The sequence below is a fragment of the Bombina bombina genome, chromosome 3 (assembly GCF_027579735.1).
Source record: "Bombina bombina isolate aBomBom1 chromosome 3, aBomBom1.pri, whole genome shotgun sequence".
NCBI lineage: Eukaryota > Metazoa > Chordata > Amphibia > Anura > Bombinatoridae > Bombina > Bombina bombina.
The window spans coordinates 1,168,645,595-1,168,665,327 of NC_069501.1; the positions used below are offsets into that span (position 1 = coordinate 1,168,645,595).

At 39.3% G+C, this 19,733-nt stretch overlaps 1 protein-coding gene across 1 annotated transcript in view; it reads left to right on the top strand.

Moving 5' to 3' along the window:
* The window catches only part of TRPC6 (transient receptor potential cation channel subfamily C member 6), a 599,576-nt gene that overhangs the window by 411,792 nt on the left and 168,051 nt on the right, over positions 1-19,733 (top strand). The gene's annotated exons all lie outside the window — the stretch shown is intronic.

Consider the following 19,733-nt stretch of genomic DNA (forward strand, 5'->3'; position numbering starts at 1 on the left):
CATCACAAAACACTAAATTAAACTATTAACCCCTAAACCTAACACCCCCCCAACTTTAAATTAAAATTACAATATAACTCACTTACCTGTGAAATAAAAATAAACCTAACATTAAACTATAAATTAACTTGACATAACTAATCTAATAAAATAAAAATACTACCAACTAAAATATCTAAATTACAATTTTAAAAAACACTAGGAAAAAAAATAAAAAATTTAAATTACAACTAAAAAAACAAATACTATGAAAAATTTAAATAATCTAAGTTTACCAAAAATAATAAACACATCACGAAAAATAAAAAACACCCCAAAAATTAAAAAAAAAAAAGAACACTAACCCCAGAAGATCTACGGTTTCTAAAGTCCGGACATCCAGGCGGAGAGAAGTCTTCATCCAGGCAGCGAGGTCTTTAAACAGCCAATAGGATTTCAGAAGCTCTCATCCTATTGGCTGATTTGAATTTGAAGAATCAAATCAGCCAATAAGAATGCAAGGGATGCCATTTTGAAACGGCTACCTTGCATTCAACTTCAGTGTACGGTGGCGACCATATGAATTTAGTGTTTTGCGATGTGTGGGGGCGGGAGTTTATGGGTTAATAGGTTTATTTAGTGGCGGAGATGAGGGTAGCAGGAGGTTTAGGGGTGAATAACTTTATTTAGTGGGGGCGATCTCGGTGAGCGGCGGAATAGTGGTTATTAACTTTATTATTGTGGCGGCGATGTCGGGGAGCGGCGGTTTAGGGGTTTATATATTTAAATAGTGTTGGTGATGTGGGCAGCAGATTAGGGGTTAATAGGTTTATTTAATAGCTGCGATGTGGGTGAGCAGCAGATTCTGAGTTAATAAGTTTTAAATAGTGTTTGCGATGCGGGAGGGTGGCGGTTTAAGGGTTAATAGGTCGTTTATGGGTGTTAGTGTACTTTGTAACAGTTTAGTTATGAGTTTTGTGAAAACATTTTGTTACACAAAATCCATAACTACTGCTCTCAGATGGCGGTATGGATCGTGTCAGTATAGGCTGTAATGCAAACATTTTAGCCTCACTGCACAACCTGTAATACCGGCGCTATGGAAATTCCACACAAAAACATCATTTTTTTTAGTGCGGGACTGACGTTGTGTTACAGGCTAATATGCTTGTGGTATAGCTATACCGACACGACTCCCAATAGTGCGTTCCTGTTTTTACACTGAAATTGCCATTTTTTCAGCGTTAAAAGCAACAACGCAAAATTCGTAATCTAGGTGCAGAAATACTATTTGTTTGAGTTGGATTGAAATGGTATGATAGAGCCATTCTGATGCAATTTTTTTCTATGATCTTTCAGATAGCAGAAATATATGTGTTTATGTAATGTGTACTACAGCTGAGTTAACAGGACTTATTTTGTAAAAAAGCAAAATAATAATAAAAGGTATACCCCCAACCCCTCTATTCTATTAACCCCTTAAGCGCTATACTCCCAATGAAACCTAACAACACTATAGTAAACAAAAACAACAACAAAATACAACAAAGTAAATAAACCATAGCCAAAAGTACACAACAATAATCACACAACAAATTAACATAAGCTCACAACAATAATTACAAAACAAATTAACCTAAGTACACAACAATAATTGCACAACAAATTAACCTAAGCACACAGCAATAATTACACAACAAATTAACCTAAATACAGAACAATAATCAATCACACAACAAATTAACCTAAGTACACAACAATAATCAATCACACAACAAATTAACCTAAATACACAATAATCACACAACAAATTAACCTAAGTACACATTAATAATTACACAACAAATTAACCTAAAGACACAACAATAATCACACACCAAATTAACCTAAGTACGCAATACTAATTACACAAAAATTAACCTAAAGACACAACAATAATTAGACAAAAATTTACCTAAAGACACAATAATCACACAACAAATTAACCTAAGTAAACAACAATAATCACACAACAAATTTTCCTTAGAATATAACAATAATTACACAAAACATGTATCTAAATACACAACAATAATTGAAAAACAAATTAATCTAAGCACAAAACAATTATTACACAACAAATTAACCTAAATTCACAATAATCACACAACAAATTAACCTAAGTACACAACAATAATCCCACAACAATTAACCTAATGACACAACAATAATCACACAACAAATTAACCTAAATATACATATACAGTATGCTGCGCTCCGTTGACTATAATGTAGAGTGACTCCCAACTTGTAATGTTGTAGCTAGTTTTTTTCCGCAAGATATTAGTTTTACACGTGGGCTTAATTAAATATAGACTAATTTTCTAATGTAATTACAAATTATTCTGATTTCTTTTTTTATTGTTCACACACTTTGAAGGAAGTTCATTTTAATTACAGAGGTTGGTCTATGCCTTGTGCTCTACACTGTGATTCTGTGAATAAAGGGAAAAAAAACATGAACTCAGACCCGTAAAAGGATTATTAGAAGCTTATTGGAGCTGATGTCTTGAATACCAAATAGGAAAAAATATGTAAACGAGAGATACAGGAAATTCTAATTAAGCTGCTACTAAAATGCATTTAATTTGTTTTTTTCAGTAGGCTAAAAAACATATAAAATATCTTTGAAATATTCTTTAAAAGTCAAGTAATGTCAATACAGTTTCAATATTGTAATTGTCTTTGTTCATGAAACAACAACAAAATAGCTTTCATAATGTATTAAAGGGACATGTTTTCATGATTACCTTGGATGAGAGTTTACTAATCAGCTGATTGGTTCACCTGTGCTCCAGTTCAGATATTCTCAAACTGTGGCAGTGGGAGAGCACACATAAAAAGAGTGTTTGAAATATGCAGGTGCTGTTTAATGAACCCAATTTTTTTCTTCCATGATTCCGATAGAGAATACAATTTTAAACAAGTTTCCAATTTATATTGTCAAATTTATTTTGTACTCTTGGTATTCTTTGTTGAAGGGACAGCAAGGTACTACTGGGAGCTAGCTGATAACAACAGGTATTAGCAGTCACTATTCAGCAGCTAGCTTGCATTAGTGCATTGCTCCTCCAGAGCATACCTAATTAATGATTTTCAACAAAGGATATACAGATAAGGGAGCAAATTAGTAAAAGTACACTGGAAAGTTGTTAAAAATCGTATACTCTATCTGAATAATGAAAGGAAATGTTGGGTTATATGTAGCTTTAACTGAAGGGAACATCATTAGTGCAAAAACATAAATTATGCTTACCTGATAATTTCATTTCCATCTGTGGGAGGAGAGTCCACTGCTTCATTCATTACTTGTGGGAATTAAGAACCTGACCACCAGGAGGAGGCAAAGACACCGCACCCAAAGGCTTAAATAGATCCCCCACTCCCCTCATCCCCCAGTCATTCTGCCGAGGGTACAAGGAACAGTAGGAGAAATATCAGGGTATAAATGGTGCCAGAAGAATAAAATTAAATGTAGGTCCGCCCACCTGAGAAAGCAGTGTACTCTCCTACCATAGATGGAAATTAAATTATTAGGTAAACATAATTTATGTTTTCCATCTTAATGGTAGGAGAGTCCACTGCTTCATATATTACTTGTGGGAACAAATACACAAGTTCTAGAGGGCACTGAATAAAAAAAACGGGAGGGTAAAAGGAGGTGGAGCCTAAACTGAGGGCACCACAGCCTGCAGAACCTTTCTCCCAAAAACTGCTTCCGCCGAAGCAAAAACATCAAATTTGTAAAATTTTGCAAAAGTATTTAAGGCAGACCAAGTCACTGCCTTACAAATCTGCTCCATAGAAGACTTGTTCTTAAAGGCCCAAGAAGAGGCCACAGCCCTAGTTGAGTGAGCCGTAATCCTCTGAGGAGGCTTATTTCCTGTTGTCTCATAGGCCAGACGGATAATGCTCCTCAACCAAAAATACATTGAAGTGTAAGAGGCCCTCTGCCTCTTGCGCTTCCCTGAATACAAAACAAATAAAGACAAAGTCTGTCTGAATTCCTTCGTGGCCAGAAGATAAAACTTCAAGACCTGAACCACGTCCAAATTATGAAGCAACCTTTCCTTTGACGAAGAAGGGTTAGGACACAAGGAAGGAACTACTACTTCCTAATTGATGTTTCAACATGACCTTGGGAAGCAAACCCAACCCAGTGCGAAGAACAGCCTTATCAGCATAAAAAAACAGGTAAGGGGGCTCACATTGCAAGGCCGCTAGCTCAGAGACTCTGCGAGCCATTGCAATAGCCAGTAGAAATAGGACTTTCCAGGAAAGAAGTTTAATGTCAAGCGCATGCATAGGCTCAAATGGAGCCCTCTGCAAAATCTTAAGAACCATATTTAAGCTCCAAGGAGGAGCAGAATTTCGAAAGACAGGTCTGATCCTAGACAGAGCCTGAACAAAAGACTGAATATCAGGAAGCTCCGCTAGCTTCTTGTGCAACAGTACAGATAAGGCCAACATATGACCCTTTAATGAACTGGCATCAAGACCCTTATCCAGTCCATCCTGGAGAAAGGCCAGAATCCTGGATACCCTAACCTTGTGCCAGGGGTATCCATGTTCCTCACACCAGGACAAGTAGGTCCTCCAAACCTTATGATAGATGTGCCGAGTGACCGGTTTCCTGGCCTGAACGAGAGTATCAATTACTCTCTCTGAAAATCCTCTCTTGGCTAAGACTAGGGGGCCTATTTATCAAAGGTCTTGCGGATCTGATCCTACAGTGCTGATCAGGTCCGCAAGACCTTGTTGAATGCAGAGAGCAATACGCTCTCTGCATTTAACATTGCACCAGCAGCTCACAAGAGCTGCTGGTTCAACGCCGCCCCCCTGCTGACTCGTGGCCAATCGGCCGCCAGCAGAGAGGTGTTAATCAACCCGATCGTATTCGATCAGGTTGATTTCCACTGATTCCTGCCCGCCTCATCAGAGTAGGCGGAGAGGGTTGTGATTTTGGCGTAGAAATTGACCCTGAACCAACAGATCTCTGCGACAGGGTAACCTCCATGGAGGAGATGATGACATCCCCACCAGATCCGCAAACCATGTCCTCTGCGGCCACGAAGGAGTGATAAGAATAGCCAATGCTTGCTCCTGCTTGATACGGGCCACTACACAAGGTAGAAGTGGCAATGGTGGGAAAATGTAAAGTATGTTGAACTCCCAGGGCACTGCTAAGGCATCTATCAGCACTGCCTGGGGATCCCTGGACTGCGACCCATTTCTGGGTAGCTTGAAGTTGAGTCTGGACACCATGATGTCTATCTCCAGCATCCCCCATCTGATGCAGATCTCCGCAAACACCTCGGGATGGAGAGACCATTCCCCCAGATGAAATTATAGTCTGCTGAGAAAATCCGCTTCCCAGTTGTCCACACCCATAATGTGGACCGCTGAGAGCGAGCAATTGTGGTTCTCTGCCCATTCCAGAATCCAAGATACTTCCCTCATGGCTATGGAGCTTCTCGTTCCCCCCTGATGGCTTATGTAAGCCACCTAGGTAATGTTGTCTGACTGGAACCTGATGAATCGGGAGGACCCCAGGGGGGCCAAGCCCTCAGAGCATTGAATATCGCCTGGAGTTCCAGAATATTTATTGGTAGACTCGACTCCTCTCGAGTCCACCTGCCCTGTGCCTTTCTGGCACCTCAAACAGCTCCCCATCCTGATAGACTTGCGTCCGTGGTCACAATATCCCAGGATGGTCTCAAGAAGAATGTCCCCTGGGACAGTTTGTTATGGATTTCCACAAATCTTGCTAACTTGTTGTGTACTGTTCCTTTAAGACCTTGATGTGTTTGTCTCACCTGCCTATTTAAACTAGCCTCTTTCTCACCTCTTTGCTTGGTATTCATTCGGAGTTCTCCAAGCCTGTGTATTCTTATACAGACATCATATCGTCTGAAGTTCCTGTTTCAGCTGTCCGGAGTTTATTCCTGTACAGATTTACCTTCCTTCACCCTTGGTTAAAGGTCATCTAACATCTGCAACTTTTGTGAGCCTTTATACTGATTTATTGCCTATTTTTTCTTTTGTTGCTGTGAAACTTTCAATGCCAGCTGTGTGACGTCACTTCCTCCTGCCTCCGTTTCCCCACATATTTGTCATTCTCCTTTCTGCGGTAAGCAGTTAAAGGGACACTGAACCCAATTTTTTTCTTTTATGATTCAGATAGAGCATGCAATTTTAAGCAACTTTCTAATTTACTTCTATTATCAATTTTTCTTCGTTCTTTTGCTATCTTTATTTGAAAAAGAAGGCATCTAAGCTAAGGAACCAGCAAATTTTTGTTTAGATCCATGGACAGCAATTTTTTATTCTCTTTCTTTCGTTGATCTTCCATCCATGGGGTCGAAGGAGAAGAAAATATGAGCCATCGAGTGATCCTCCACAAGACTGGAGGACCGAGCCTTGACCAGGATATTGTCTAAATAAGGGGCCACTGCAATACCTCTGGCTCTCGCAACCACAAGCAGTGCTCCCAGAACCTTCGTAAATACTCTTGGGGCAGTCGCCAGACCAAACGGTAGGGCCACAAACTGGTAGTGTTGGTTCAAAAATGTGAATCTTAGGAACTTGAAGTGGTCCTTGTGGATTGGCACATAAAGGTAAGCATCCTTCAAATCTATTGTCGTCATAAACTGTCCAACCTAGACTAGGGGCAGAATCGATCTGATCATCTCCATTTTAAACGATGGGACTGACAGAAACTTGTTTAGGCATTTTAGGTCCAGAATTGGGTGAAACGTGCCCTCCTTCTTTGGGACCACAAAAAGGTTTGAATAATGCCCCAGACCTCTTTCTGCTAGAGGGACTGGGGAAATAACTCAGAGAGAGGAGAGATTCCTAACAGAACTTAGGAAGGCGTCTCTCTTCTCTGGTCTTGAAGAAAGATTTGACAGGAGGAATCTGCCTCTGGGTGGATGAGTCTTGAATCCTATCCTGTAGCCCTGGGCTATGACCTCCAGAACCCAAGGGTCCTGAGCGTCTCTTATGCAGGCCTCCGCAAAAAGAGATAGTCTGCCCCTACGTGATCCAGAGGCGGATCGGGGGCCACCCCTTCATGACGATTTTGTCTCAGTGGGCTTCTTACTCTGCTTGGTCTTGTTCCAAGAGTGAGCTGGCTTCCAAGATCCCTTGGATTGCTCGGTTTTCGTTGCAGGCTGCTCATTGAGACTTGTCCAAATGAAAGGGACGAAAAGTAGAACTCTTAGGCTTATTCTTCTTATTCTGCGGTAGAAAAGCACCTTGCCCCCCGTGACCGTGAATATAATAGAGTCCAAACCTGGATTAAAGAGAACCTTTCCCTGGAACGGGAGGGAAAGTAATCTAGACTTGGAATTCATGTCCGCAGACCATGACTTTAGCCACAGAGCCCTGCGTGCCAGAAAAGAAAAACCTGAAGTCTTGGCATTCAGGCGAATAACCTGCATATTTGCATCAGAGATGAACAAATGAGCTACCCATAATGCCTTAATTGGTTCCTGTATCTCTTAGAGTGGAGTCTCCACCTCCACCATAGCTGACAGAGTGTCACATCAATAGGTAGAAGCTCCAGCCACCACAATGACTGCCAGTTAAAAATCGAACCCTGTGAGTTGGAACATCTTCCTTAGCATGGACTCCAATTTTTTATCCATGGGCTCCTTGAACGAAGAGCTATCCTAGAGCGGGATAGTCGTACGCTTAGCGAGCAAGGAAATAGCAGCATCCACCTTAGGAATGGCCCCCCACAGTTCAAGCTGAGAGTCCGGAACGGAGAACAGCTTTTTAAAAAAAGTAAAGAGGAAAAATGACGAGCCCAATTACCTATTTAGTTTTTTAGTTATTACCCTATTTAGTTTAGGGATCGAAGGTTCCTCTGGCAGTTTTGGCTCTGAGACCTCTAACGTAGCTAGCACCTCCTTTAGCAGGAAGCACAAATGCTCCATCTTAAATTTCAAATCTGGCTCCTCCGCAAATGGAGGCCTAGATGTTGTCGATTCCAACACAGAAAGAGCGTCCTCTGAAGAGTCAGAGTCGCCTTCATCCATGGATAATCTGTCAGAGACATCTAGCAGAGTAGATGATTCCTGGGACGGATAGCTATGATTCACCTTTCGCCTGCACTTAGCAGGGCGCGGTAAGGCATTAAAGGCCACAGAGACCGCTGTTTATAACTGTTCAGCAAAATCTGGCGGCCAAAAGGCCACTCTTGCGGGAGGATTAGGATTGGCCTGGGGAGCTGCATGTGCATTCGGAGATGAATGTAGGGAACGTACCTCGCAGGATGGAGAACCCTCAGAGGTGACGACTCAGCTTTACTAAATACCTTATTCTTTTTAGATATTGCAATCTTATCAAAACATATGGAACAGAGTTGAGCAGGCGGATCAACCGGAACCTCCTCATAATAGACACAGTTGTTAGGTAAGGTTTAATTAAAGAGGGAGTACCCTCTAACATCAGAGTCCTCCATAGCTTGCGCCTTTATTACGGACTAGATATAAACTAAATGGCACCTTTATATCCCAATAGCGGGGGCACTCACCACCTCCTATGACCCGGACAACAGAGAAAACGCTTCATCTCCTCAAGAAGAGGAAGTTGAAGAGGCCACACCCGGTCACATGGAGTGCCATGCAAGAACCGCCCCTGCACTAAAGAGAAAACGTGCCAAAAAATGCTGCGCCGATATCTCAAAAACCTAACTGTTCCACTTGGTAGAGTCTCATCTCACCCATGTCGCAGCATAAACACAATAAACAGTAGACAACATTGTGTACAAATCCCCCCCTGTTCAATAACCTCCATTCCTGGGGAATTAACCCTTGATTCTATACAGATAAAAGGAGACACACTGTGACCCTGTCTTCTTACATTATCATATGTACATAATGAAACAATCTTACCAGAATCTACGCCGTGGAACAGGAACACGGCCTTTCAAGTGTGACAGGTTAGTAGCGACGCTCCTGACATGGAAAGCAGAAAGCAGGCAGCGAAACTCTTCAACGCTCATTGCTTATGGAGCTGTTAAATTTAATATGAGTTTGGATGGTTTCACAGAAAGACTCTCCCTGCATCTCCGGACTCTAACTTTCACCCATGCTCTCACTGAGAGGCTGACAGGACTACTTAAAACTCCAGTCCCATTGCGAAGAGTACTAACCTCCAAAAGAGAATACTCCGAATCTTCCGACACTTCTCTGCCAACCTCCTGTGATGAAAGGCAAAGAATGACTGGGGGATGAGGGGAGTGGGGGGGTATTTAAGCCTTTGGCTGGGGTGTCTTTGCCTCCTCCTGGTGACCAGGTTCTTAATTCCCATAAGTAATGAATGAAGCAGAGGACTCTCCTCCCATTAAGATGAAAATGTACTGTTCCCTTTTTCATTTTTGTATGCACAACCAGAACAAGGCCATAAAAAATTTTTTGAGTAAGAGCATGCATGTTTCCTTACTTTGCATAGGATAATTTGCGCACAATCGGCCAGATTACGAGTTTTTCATTATGAGCTGTGCAGTGCTAACGAGCAGTTTTTCTCTCACCGCTCACTTACATGCAGTGCTGGTATTACAGGTTTTTAAAAACCCGGTGTTAAAAGGCAAGAAGTGAGTGTAGAGCAAAATTGAGCTCCATACCGCACTCCAATACCAGCGCTGCTTAAGTCAGCGGTGAGCTGGTCGTACGTGCTCATGCACGATTTCCCCATAGACATCAATGGGGAGAGACGGCTGAGAAAATGTCTAACACCTGCCAAAAAGCAGCGTAAATCTCAGTAACGCAGCCTCATTGATTCGTATGGGGAAACACATTTTATGTTTACACCTAACACCCTAAACTGAACCCTGAGACTAAACACCCCTAATCTTACACTTATTAACCCCTAATCTAGTCATCCAAGATGGCGTCCCTTAGATTCCGATTGGCTGATACCGCACTCCAATACCAGCGCTGCTTAAGTCAGCGGTGAGCTGGTCGTACGTGCTCGTGCACGATTTTCCCATAAACATCAATGTGGAGAGCCGGCTGAGAAAAAGTCTAACACCTGCCAAAAAGCAACGTAAATCTCTGTAACGCAGCCCCATTGATTCCTATGGGGAAACACATTTTATGTTTACACCTAACACTCTAACATGAACCCCAAGTCTAAACCCCCCTAATCTTATTAACACACTTATTAACCCCTAATCTAGTCATCCAAGATGGCATCCCTTAGATTCCAATTGGCTGATAGAATTCTAGATCAGCCAATCGGAATTAAGGTAGAAAAATCCTATTGGCTGATTTGATCAGCCAATAGGATTGAACTTCAATCCTATTTGGCTGATCCAATCAGCCAATAGGATTGAGCTTGCATTCTATAGGCTGTTCCAATCAGCCAATGGAATGCAAGCTCAAATCTATTGGCTGATCCAATCAACCAATGGATTTTTTCTACCTTAATTCCGATTGGCTGATAGAATTCTATCAGCCAATCGGAATCTAAGGGACGCCATCTTGGATGACGTCATTTAAAGGTACCTTCATTCATTGTTAGTCCGTCGGAAGAAGAGGATGCTCCGCGTAGGATGTCATGAAGATGGACCCGCTCCGCGCCGGAAGGATGAAGATATTGGTAGTTTAGTTTAGGCTAGGGTTTTTTATTTTTATTTTGGGGGGCTTTTTTATTTTGATAGGGCTATTAGATTAGGTGTAATTAGTTTAAAGATCTGTAATTTGTTTTTTATTTTCTGTAATTTTGTTTTTGTTTGTTTTTGTGATTTAGCTAATTTAATTTAATTTAATTTAATTTAATTGTATTTAATTTAGGGAATTGATTTAATTGTAGTGTAGTGTTGGGTGTTAGTGTAACTTAGGTTAGGTTTTATTTTACAGGTAAATTTGTATTTATTTTAGTTAGGTAGTTATTAAATAGTTAATAACTATTTAATAACTATTCTACCTAGTTAAAATAAATACAAACTTGCCTGTAAAATAAAAATAAACCCTAAGCTAGCTACAATGTAACTATTAGTTATATTGTAGCTATCTTAGGGTTTATTTTACAGGTAAGTATTTAGTTTTAAATAGGAATAATTTAGTTAATGATAGTAATTTTATTTAGATTTATTAAAATTATATTTAAGTTAGGGGGTGTTAGGTTTAGACTTAGGTTTAGGGGTTAATAAATTTAGAATAGTGGCTGCGATGTTTGGGGCGGCAGATTAGGGGTTAATAAATATAATGTAAGTGGCGGCGATGTCCGGAGTGGCAGATTAGGGGTTAATAAGTATAATGTAGGTGGCAGCGATGTTAGGGGTGGAAGATTAGGGGTTAATATTATTTAACTAGTGTTTGCGAGGCGGGAGTGCGGCGGTTTAGGGGTTAATATGTTTATTATAGTGGCGGTGATGTCCGGAGCGGAAGATTAGGGGTTAAAAATTTTATTTTAGTGTTTGCGATGCAGGAGTTTAGACTTAGGTTTAGGGGTTAATAAATTTAGAATAGTGGCTGCGATGTTTGGGGCGGCAGATTAGGGGTTAATAAATATAATGTAAGTGGCGGCGATGTCCGGAGTGGCAGATTAGGGGTTAATAAGTATAATGTAGGTGGCAGCGATGTTAGGGGTGGAAGATTAGGGGTTAATATTATTTAACTAGTGCGAGGCGGGAGTGCGACGGTTTAGGGGTTAATATGTTTATTATAGTGGCGGTGATGTCCGGAGCGGAAGATTAGGGGTTAAAAAATTTATTTTAGTGTTTGCGATGCAGGAGGGCCTCGGTTTAGGGGTTAATAGGTAGTTTATGGGTGTTAGTGTACTTTTTAGCACTTTAGTTATGAGTTTTATGCTACAGCGTTGTACTGACTTTAGAATGCGTTACGGATCTTGTCAGTAGAGGCTGTACCGCTCACTTTTTGGCCTCCCAGGACAGATTCGTAATACCGGCGCTATGGAAGTGCCATAGAAAAAAGGGTTTACGAAGTTTACGTAAGTCGGTTTGCGGTAAGGCCAAACAAGTGTGCGGTACACCTATACCTGCAAGACTCGTAATAGCAGTGGGCGTAAAAAGCAGCGTTAGGACCTGTTAACGCTGCTTTTTTACCTTAACGCACAACTCGTAATCTAGCCGAATGATAGGACAACATTAATGAATAACAGTAATAACATTAATAACTTTTATTAGAAGCATGTTTACTAAAAGAAGTATAAAAATGCTTCTATTTAAATTTGAAATGCACCCTTGCACATTTCAATTTTGACCTTCTATCCTTTTAATCAAAAGTTGGACCAACTTCAACTACACTAATAAACTACTAAACATAACTATTTAAAGTGAAGGTCCATTTTAATGAATTAGTGCTCGGTTTTTAATAAACCTATTAAAAACAAGGGCACTTTAATTCGTCAAAAATTGACATTTCACTGATTTCTTCAAAAACTTACCTTTTAATCCTGAAAGCTGCTACAGCACTTCCTCCGCCCATCGCAAGCCATCTTCGCGGGTCCAAAATGACGACTCCGGCTTCCTCCAATCACAGCGTTGCATCAGGCCAAGATTCCCTCGGGGGGGAAGCTGTGATTGGAGGAAGCCTGATTTGTCATTTCTGACGTCTGCAGAGGCTTCCAACGGCCGGGGGAATCACTGGAGCGGCATTCAGGATAAAAAGGTAAGTTTTTGAAGAAAACAGGGAAATGTCAATATTGATGAATTAAAGTGCCCTTGTTTTTAATAGGATTATTAAAAACAGGGCACTAATTCATCACAATGGACCTTCACTTTAAGCATTGCTTTAGTATAACCTTAGTACAAATGTAATACAGGAAGGTAGATATATATGGATACATAGACAGAAGAGCGCAACATTATGTTGTTGTTTATAAACAAAATGTAAACACAGAATGTGTTGCTTTTATACAAAACAAGTAAGCTACATTAGCGATGAAAACACTCAGACATATTTGTTTCATGTGTTAGTATAATGCGTGGTAGATAATGCTTTATATCCATTTTATAATGACGTATTTATAGTATAGTAGTTATAGGTGAAGTATAGAATTTTTATTCTATATGGAGATTATAAAAAAAATCTTGAAAATGATTTAAAGAATAAATGATTGGAAGAATAAATCAGAACATAAAAAAGGGACAGGATTTTACAAGTTTTTGATTGATAAATTGACATATTGTTTATGAGCAAAATATTAATGTAAACATAATTGATTTTTTATGTGCCAGTTGGAAATGAGAATGTCCTAAACTCTACACTATTATTTGTAAAATGAAAAAAGAAGAGACTAGCACCTAGATTATAAATTTTGCACTAAACAGGGTGTGAAACCAAAGCAACAAAAGTTGCATTATTTCACTCTCCATAGCGCTGCCATTACAAGTTACTGAAAAGTCTCCTTGGGCGTGCTATATGGTGGCATTAAGCTCCATACCACACAAAATCCAAGGGCTGTTTTGAAGTGCTCGTGCACGCATTCCCCCATAGACATCAATGGGGAGAGAGTGTTAGAAAAAAACCTAACACCTGAAGTTTGGAATGGCGATCGCCGTAACGCAACCCCATTGATGTCTGTGGGGGAAAAAAGTTAAGTTTAAACCTAACACGTAACATAAACCCCAAGTCTAAACACCCTTAAGCCGCCGACCACTATAAAGTTATTAACCCCTAATCTGCCGCCCCCGACATCGCCGCCATTAATAAAAGTTATTAAGCCCTATGCCGCCGCTCCGGACATCATCAACACTTATTAACCCCTAATCTGCTGCTCTCAACATCCCTACCCCTAATAAAAGCTATTAACCCCTATTACGCCGCTCCCTGACATTGCTGCCACTAAATAAAGTTATTAACCCCTAAACCTCCGGCCTCCCACATCTCCGCCACTAAAAAAAAACGTATTAACCCATAAATTGCCGCCCCCACATCACAAAACACTAAATTAAACTATTAACCCCTAAACCTAACACCCCCCCAACTTTAAATTAAAATTACAATATAACTCACTTACCTGTGAAATAAAAATAAACCTAACATTAAACTATAAATTAACTTGACATAACTAATCTAATAAAATAAAAATACTACCAACTAAAATATCTAAATTACAATTTTAAAAAACACTAGGAAAAAAAATAAAAATTTTAAATTACAACTAAAAAAACAAATACTATGAAAAATTTAAATAATCTAAGTTTACCAAAAATAATAAACACTTATCACGAAAAATAAAAAACACCCCAAAAATTAAAAAAAAAAACGAACACTAACCCCAGAAGATCTACGGTTTCTAAAGTCCGGACATCCAGGCGGAGAGAAGTCTTCATCCAGGCAGCGAGGTCTTTAAACAGCCAATAGGATTTCAGAAGCTCTCATCCTATTGGCTGATTTGAATTTGAAGAATCAAATCAGCCAATAAGAATGCAAGGGATGCCATTTTGAAACGGCTACCTTGCATTCAACTTCAGTGTACGGTGGCGACCATATGAATTTAGTGTTTTGCGATGTGTGGGGGCGGGAGTTTATGGGTTAATAGGTTTATTTAGTGGCGGAGATGAGGGTAGCAGGAGGTTTAGGGGTGAATAACTTTATTTAGTGGGGGCGATCTCGGTGAGCGGCGGAATAGTGGTTATTAACTTTATTATTGTGGCGGCGATGTCGGGGAGCGGCGGTTTAGGGGTTTATATATTTAAATAGTGTTGGTGATGTGGGCAGCAGATTAGGGGTTAATAGGTTTATTTAATAGCTGCGATGTGGGTGAGCAGCAGATTCTGAGTTAATAAGTTTTAAATAGTGTTTGCGATGCGGGAGGGTGGCGGTTTAAGGGTTAATAGGTCGTTTATGGGTGTTAGTGTACTTTGTAACAGTTTAGTTATGAGTTTTGTGAAAACATTTTGTTACACAAAATCCATAACTACTGCTCTCAGATGGCGGTATGGATCGTGTCAGTATAGGCTGTAATGCAAACATTTTAGCCTCACTGCACAACCTGTAATACCGGCGCTATGGAAATTCCACACAAAAACATCATTTTTTTTAGTGCGGGACTGACGTTGTGTTACAGGCTAATATGCTTGTGGTATAGCTATACCGACACGACTCCCAATAGTGCGTTCCTGTTTTTACACTGAAATTGCCATTTTTTCAGCGTTAAAAGCAACAACGCAAAATTCGTAATCTAGGTGCAGAAATACTATTTGTTTGAGTTGGATTGAAATGGTATGATAGAGCCATTCTGATGAAATTTTTTTCTATGATCTTTCAGATAGCAGAAATATATGTGTTTATGTAATGTGTACTACAGCTGAGTTAACAGGACTTATTTTGTAAAAAAGCAAAATAATAATAAAAGGTATACCCCCAACCCCTCTATTCTATTAACCCCTTAAGCGCTATACTCCCAATGAAACCTAACAACACTATAGTAAACAAAAACAACAACAAAATACAACAAAGTAAATAAACCATAGCCAAAAGTACACAACAATAATCACACAACAAATTAACATACGCTCACAACAATAATTTATTTTGGGGGTTTATTATTTTATTAGGGGGCTTAGAATAGGTGTAATTAGCTTAAAAATCTTGTAATTTTTTTTTATTTTTTGTAATTTAGTGTTTGTTTTTTTTTGTAATTTAGTTTAGTTAATTTAATTGTATTTTTAGATAGATGTTTGTAGTTTATTTAATTTATTGATAGTGTAGGTGTATTTGTAACTTAGGTTAGGATTTATTTTACAGGTAATTGGGTAATTATTTTAACTAGGTAGATATTAAATAGTTAATAACTATTTAATAGCTATTATACCTAGTTAAAATAATTAACAATTTACCTGTAAAATAAATATTAACCCTAACATAGCTACAGTGTAATTATTAATTATATTGTAGCTATCTTAGGGTTTATTTTATAGGTAAGTATTTAGATTTAAATAGGAATATTTTAGTTTATAAATGAATTAGATTAATTTAATATAAATTTAGTTAGGGGTGTTAGGGTTAGATAGAGTTAATATAGTTAATATAAATACTATAGTAACTATATTAACTATATTAACCCTAATATAATTAGGGTTAATATAGTTAATATATATAATGTAATACCTATATTAACTATAATATACTTAGGGTTAATATAGATAATATAGCTGGCGGCGGGGTAGGTAGATTAAATTAGGGGTTAATCATTTTAATAGAGATGGCGGCGGTGTAAGGGGCTTACATTAGGGGTTAATAATATTAATATAGCTGGCGGCGGTATAGGGGGATTAGATTAGGGGTTAATAATTTTTATATAGGTGGCGGCGGTGTAAGGGGTCAGATTAGGGGATAGATAAGGTAGATGACAGCGGTGTAAGGGGTTCTAATTAGGGGATAGATAAGGTAGATGGCGGCGGTTTTAGGGGCTCACAGTAGGGGGTTAGTTTATGTTGATGGCGGCGGGGTCCGGGAGCGGCGGTTTAGGGGTTAATAACTTTATTAGGGATTTCGGGGGGGGGATCGCGGTTGACAGGTAGATAGACATTGCGCATGCGTTAGGTGTTAGGTTTATTTTAGAAGATCGCGGTTGACAGGGAGATAGACTGCGCATGCGTTAGGTGTTAGGTTTATTTTAGCAGACAGTTTAGGGAGTTACGGGGCTCCAATAGTCAGCGTAAGGCTTCTTACGGCTGCTTTTTGTGGCAAGGTGAAAATGGAGTAAGTTTTCTCCATTTTCGCCACGTAAGTCCTTACGCTGCATATTGGATACCAAACTGCGCTGGTTTGGTATACCTGCCTATAGCCCAAAAAACTACGGGCGACAGCAGAAATATACGCGCGTAACTTCTAGGTTATGCCGTATATGTGATACCAAACCAGCGTAAATATTGGCGTCGCCGGCTTTTGCGGGCGACGATTTTTATCGGATCGACCCCAAAGGGCCAGATTACGAGTTGAGCACAAAATATTGCTTAAGCTAAAGCGATATTTGTACTCAACTGAGTAATACCAGCGCACCGGGTCACGTTTGCTTTGCACGGAAGCATTGCGCTCAGGAGAGTGCGCTTCCATAGGCTTCAATGGGAGCCTCATTTTGATGCGGCATACACAGCACAGAACCTAAGCGCAATAAAGGGTCTGAAGTAGCACAGTGATGGGCAGCAAATATAAATATATATGTATATGCTTATAAACATATAAATGTATGTGTTAGTATGTGTATATACACATAACACATAAATATATATGTATATGCTTATAAACATATAAATATATGTGTTAGTATGTGTATATACACATAATAACACATACATATATATGTATATAATCATATACATATATATTTACAGGGAACACACAGTTCCCATAGACCACAATGTAAAGGCACTTTCAGTGCCGTTTTTTTACAACACCCCACACCCTGCAAAGTTTTAACCCCTTAAAATTGCATAATGCAGTATTTTGTTATGAAAAAAAATGCTATTTTTTTCATAAACAAATAAAAGACTCTCTATTTTGGGGGCAATTAGGGCACTTTTAGAAAATTAACCAGAGATCTGATCTCTGGGTAATTTTCTGAGCGCTAATTGCTACCGCAAGCTTGTAATGGCTGGTTATTTATCGCACGCCCGCAAACGGGCAAATTTCCCGTTTGTGGGCACGAAATAAATTAGCGCTCCACTTGCAATCAAACCCAAAGTGTTCAATTCCTCCATGAACATTTAATTTTTACTTCACTATCTGTTTAAATTAAATGAGCATGAAACCGATTTTTTTCTTTCATGATTCAGATAGAGCATATAGTTTGAAAAGTTTGCTAAAAAGTATACCTAGATATGCTCAGAAGCCACTGATTGGTGGCTGCACATATATGTCTCTTGTCATTGGCTTTCAGCTAACGCCCAGTAGTGCATAACAGCTCCTTTAACAAAGGATATCAAGAGAATGAAGCAAATTAGATAATATAAACAAACTGGAAAGTAAACGTGTTTAAAATTGCATGCTCTATCTCTCTGATCGGAACAGCCAATAGAATGCGAGCTCAATCTGATTGGCTGATTGGATCAGCCAATCGGATTGAACTTGAATCTGATTGGCTGATTCAATCAGCCAATCAGATTTTTCTAACTTAATTCCGATTGGCTGATAGAATCCTATCAGCCAATCGGAATTCGGCGGACGCCATCTTGGATGACGTCATTTAAAGGTACCTCATTCGTCGTTCAGTCGTCGGCCGGGATGGATGCTCCGCGGCGGCGGAGCGAAGAAAGAAGATTGAAGATGCCGCCGGAAGAATGAAGACTTTGCTGCCGCTTGGAGGAAGACGTCGCCGGAGGAAGAATTCTTCTTTGCCGCTTGGAGGAAGACATCGCCGGAGGAAGAATTCTTCTTTGCCGCTTGGAGGAAGACATCGCCGGAGGAAGAATTCTTCTTTGCCGCTTGGAGCAAGACATCTCCCGGATCGGATCAGGAGTTCGGCCCGGTGTGGTGAAGACAAGGTAGGGAGATCTTCAGGGGGGTAGTGTTAGGCTTTTTTAAGGGGGGTTTGGGTGGTTTTAGAATAGGGGTATGTGGGTGGTGGGTTGTAATGGGGGGGGGTATTGTATTTGTATGCAAAAGAGCTGAATTCTTTGGGGCATGCCCCACAAAAGGCCCTTTTAAGGGCTGGTAAGGTAAAGAGCTTTGAACTTTTTTTAATTTAGAATAGGGCAGGGAATTTTTTTATTTTGGGGGTTTATTATTTTATTAGGGGGCTTAGAATAGGTGTAATTAGCTTAAAAATCTTGTAATCTTTTTTTTATTTTTTGTAATTTAGTTTAGTTAATTTAATTGTATTTTTAGATAGATGTTTGTAGTTTATTTAATTTATTGATAGTGTAGGTGTATTTGTAACTTAGGTTAGGATTTATTTTACAGTTAATTGGGTAATTATTTTAACTAGGTAGATATTAAATAGTTAATAACTATTTAATAGCTATTATACCTAGTTAAAATAATTAACAATTTACCTGTAAAATAAATATTAACCCTAACATAGCTACAATGTAATTATTAATTATATTGTAGCTATCTTAGGGTTTATTTTATAGGTAAGTATTTAGATTTAAATGGGAATATTTTAGTTTATAAATGAATTAGATTAATTTAATATAAATTTAGTTAGGGGTGTTAGGGTTAGATAGAGTTAATATAGTTAATATAAATACTATAGTAACTATATTAACTATATTAACCCTAATATAATTAGGGTTAATATAGTTAATATATATAATGTAATACCTATATTAACTATAATATACTTAGGGTTAATATAGATAATATAGCTGGCGGCGGGGTAGGTAGATTAAATTAGGGGTTAATCATTTTAATAGAGATGGCGGCGGTGTTAGGGGCTTACATTAGGGGTTAATAATTTTAATATAGATGGCGGCGGTGTTAGGGGCTCACTTTAGGGGGTTATAGATATAATATAGCTGGCGGCGGGGTACGGGAGCGACGTTTTAGGGGTTAATAACTTTATTAGGTTGCGGCGGGGTACGGGAGCGGCGGTTTAAGGGTTAATAGCTTTTTTATTGTTAGGATAGTGAGGGGGGATAGCGGATAGAGGGTTAGACGTGTCGGGCTATGTTAGGGAGGCGTGTTAGACGTGTCGGGCTATGTTTAGGAGGCGTGTTAGACGTGTCGGGCTATGTTTAGGAGGCGTGTTAGACGTGTCGGGCTATGTTTAGGAGGCGTGTTAGACGTGTCGGG